This window comes from Benincasa hispida, chromosome 5, assembly GCF_009727055.1.
Source record: "Benincasa hispida cultivar B227 chromosome 5, ASM972705v1, whole genome shotgun sequence".
In the NCBI taxonomy this organism is placed as follows: Eukaryota; Viridiplantae; Streptophyta; class Magnoliopsida; order Cucurbitales; family Cucurbitaceae; genus Benincasa; species Benincasa hispida.
The window spans coordinates 10,414,811-10,418,949 of record NC_052353.1 but is presented as its reverse complement, the minus strand read 5'-3'; positions in this window follow the sequence as shown (position 1 = coordinate 10,418,949).

Here is a 4,139-nt window from a genome sequence, read left to right as displayed (position 1 = left end):
AGGTAAAGGTAGACATGCATCGGTGATGGACAAGAGGAATTCGTGATCGAGCCACTAGGACTAATTTTTACGCTTCCGCATCATGAGATTTAAAGTTCTTTTCATGTTTCTCTTAACTTTTAGTTTTGATGTTTAAAACTTACATGTAAGAATTGTTTTCAGACTTATTTATTATCCTTTATGATTTATGGGTACACTACTATTGTTTTTGTATTTGAATTTAATGAAAGTCTTTTGAACTTACCTTATTTAATTAGCATTTATTTTGCCATAACCGGTGTCGTTTTGAGTTCCATGTATGCATGTATTTAGTAACGGCCTAACTTAAGTCCTAGGGGGTTTGGTCGTTACAGTTGGTATCAAATCCCATGTTTTGGGTTATGTAGACTGACTTACTATGTAAGTCTAGATTGTCCCTGTGGCCATGAACGGATTCCTCGTTATCTCTAGGTACGTCTTATCATTTACAAGTTTTATGATAGTTGTGCACTAAAATATTTGTTTAGCTTAAACGCACCAGTTATGTTCTAATGCTAGGTCAGTGACTCGTTAGAAGTTATTATAAGAGGATTTTCAGGTACAACACTACAGAAGGAGAAAAATAAAATAGAGTAAATTATGAGGTCACTTGGCACTAGTTAATCTCATGGAAATTATGTTAGAAACGAACAAATATATACCTCAGTTTAGCAATGTTAAAGGTTGATGAAACTATGTAGAGTTATGACAACTTAGGAATGAAGGTATTTAAATGTTTAAGCCGAAGAATAAAATTGTCAAGACAGGAATTGATCAAGGACTAGTGTTATGTTTTGTGTTGGATAGTGCAATCGGTGGTAGTATAAATACATAGGCCAATGCTCAAGTATAAGGTTAAAAGTTGTTTTATGAATAAGGAGGAAAAGAAGAAGAGTCTATAGATTTATTAAAGGTTTTGAGATATTAAAAACCCAACATTTCGAGAAGAATTTTAGAAAGGATTCATAAGTCATAATCAATTGGGTAATACTACGACTTGATGAACTAGGTAAAATATATGTAATGATATAAAGAATTCTTTTGGAATATCTAGCTAGGTAGATGTCATTAAAGGAAGCTAAAATAGTTGGACATGACCTTGGACTTAAAGGGGTTAAAGCAAGGTGTTATTTGTTTAGGTTGAAGGATTATTTTAGTATACCTAGACTAAACCCAAAGCCTTATTGTGTTAAGGAGATCCAAGTTAGACAAATTTGAAGAAATAAAAGTCTTTTGGAGTTTAAACGTATGCAAATTGGCAAAGAGGAATTCTACAAGATGAAAATTCATAGTGAAAGAGATAAGATTTATGGAGGAGTTAAGTAAAATATAATTTAGTAAAGAGATTATGTTCCACATGGAAAGTGGAAAAAAAAAGGGAGGTGTCTTGAATTTAGTGGTTTTATCAGAGAAGTGTGAATGAGAGAAAAGTATCCAAGAAAGTTTACTCTTTTGGAAAGAGAAAGAAATTTAATATGTTTGAAACTCCTAGTTAAGTATGGTTAAAGGCTTGATAAGAGGGGTTACAAGGTATTTGTTTTGGTGTAAAAGAATAATACCTCATTATCATGTGGAACTTTAGGAAAATATGTGTTAGATGGAAAGATAGCTTATGTAGGTGATTGGTATGGAACTTTATTTTAACACAAGAATCTGTTACCGAAATAAAAGGTTGAAAAGGGATAAGTTAAAATGGAGTTACTAGTAGTAGATGTTCGACAACTATTGATATGGTATGTTGAGGTTTCATTAGTTAAGAGATAAATCATTGAGGGCATTAGTAATATTTAAGGGATTTTGACTTTGTGTGCAAGTTGGAAACATGAACTAGCAAGACCATTAATTTGATTGAAAAAGGAAATTAATCCAGCTCAAGGTAGGCAAAAGTGGTATATGCACAAAGGTAAGTAAGTTGGATCTTCCAATATAACCATTGGTATAAGAGATAGACTTGGCAATAAAGTTGAGTTCATAGTAAGAAGTTACTAAAAGTGGGTTTGGAGCATTACAAGGTAGTATGTATTCTCTTGCATGGGTAATGAGTTAACAAGCTTTAGGGAGTACGAGTAATCCAAGCTAAGACTTATGAATCAAGAAGGTTTTATAGTTAAAAAAAATGACTTCAAGGATCAATTACAGTTATTACGAGGTTATGAAAATGTGTTATCAATTGACTTATGCTTTACCATCCAGGAACTTCAAAACACCCCTAGAGTTTTTTTTTCCAAGAATAAACTTTCGAGGAAGAAAGTTTTTTGAGGAGGGAAGAATGTAACACCCTGCCTATTTTTTTAGTAATAATGTAATTTCAGTAACTTTATTATTTGAAATTTCAGTAATTGTTATTAGTTGGAGGGCATTTTAGGAATTTTGGACTTCATGTATAAGTACGAGAATTTAATTGTTGGCGTGAAATTATTCAAATTAGAAATTAATGGCAGGAATTAATTTTCTTTTGAAACGGAAAGGAATTTAATAGTAAAATGGAAAGGAATTAAATGTAATTATACTTATTTTCTTTTTTGTTTAATTATTATTATTGTTGTTGTTTTTTTTTTATAAAAAGTCAAACCCCACCTCCTATCTGTTCGTTTTCTCCTTCCAATGAATAACGACAATGCCCACGATCTCCAACCAATGTCCTCTGACGCCGTAGCATACAACTTCAACGGCCACAATGCTTGCGACTTAGATTTGAGTTACCCACTTCTTAATGGCTCCAAATTTCGGACAACAACCAACAAGGATTAAAGTTTTTTTGCATGTTTGTTTGATTCAAGGTTCCATTGGGCAAAGAAGAGGTTGAGCTTCTAGTTTCTAGTTTCTAGAGTTTGCGATTAAAGGTAAGTAATCTTACTACTGCAACTACCCATGGGTCAGGCATTAGATGTATGCTAGCATGATAAATGTATGTTATGGCATAATGTTAGCATGATAGACTGATAGTATAATATGATCAAAGCATGTTCTGGTACGAGATCTGAATTATTTATTTACGCACATGGACACTTGGATGCTATTATGAGATGGTATGTGCTTTCGTATGGTTGTATTTGATCTGATGATGTTGAGGTATACATGTATGTTGTAAAACCATGATATTGAGGTTTATATGTATGTCGTAAATTCGTACAGTAATGATTATTATGTTGAGACTGTGCAAATGTCCTTACTAATTAGTTAGATGCCCATTAGATTTTGTGTTTCCTTCGGGATCCACCAGTTTGTGTTTTCTTTGGGATTCACCAGTTTGTGTTTCCTTCGGGATTCACCAGTTTGCATCTCATTCGGAATTCACCAGTTTGTGTCTTCTTCGGGATTTACCAGAGATAGTGGGCATACTTAACTATAGTAGGATAGGACTCAGTATCCTTCTTGTTTTATGTGCATATGTGTCCCATGAGGACTAGAGCAGTTTATATGTTTCACCAGAGGTGGGTGTCTAGAAGACATAGATGCCAATCCTGACCCCAATAGTGGGGTTACTTACTGAGTATTTTATACTCATTCTTTCTCATGTTGTTATTTCAGATAAGGGTAGACATGTACCGGCGATGGATAAGTGGAATTCGTGATCGAGCCACTAGGACTAATTTTTATGTTTCTGCATCATGAGATTTAAAGTTCTTTTCATGTTTCTCTTAACTTTTAGTTTTGATGTATAAAACTTACATTTAAGAATTATTTCAGACTTATTTATTGTTCTTTATGATTTATGAGTACCCTAATATTGTTTTAGTATTTGAATTTAATGAAAATATTTTGAACTTACCTTATTTAATTAACATTTTTTTTGCCATAACCAAATGTCGTTTTGAGTTCCATGCATGCATATATTTAGTAACGACCTAACTTAAGTTCTAGGGGGTCTGGTCGTTACAGTTGTGGAGGAACTACGAGATAGAGGAAGCTACGTGGGAGACAAAAGAGCAAATGAAAAGTAGATACCCACATCTCTTTGTATGAGAAGCTTAAGGAAAATTTTGAGGACAATTTTTTTTAAGAGGAAGGTATAAACCCTAGAACTTGGCCATCTAAGTAGTTATACTTAGAACTTACTTTGTTGTCAAAGATTTGACTGTTAATTTCATTGTAAACCATGTTATACATGTTGTTAGTAT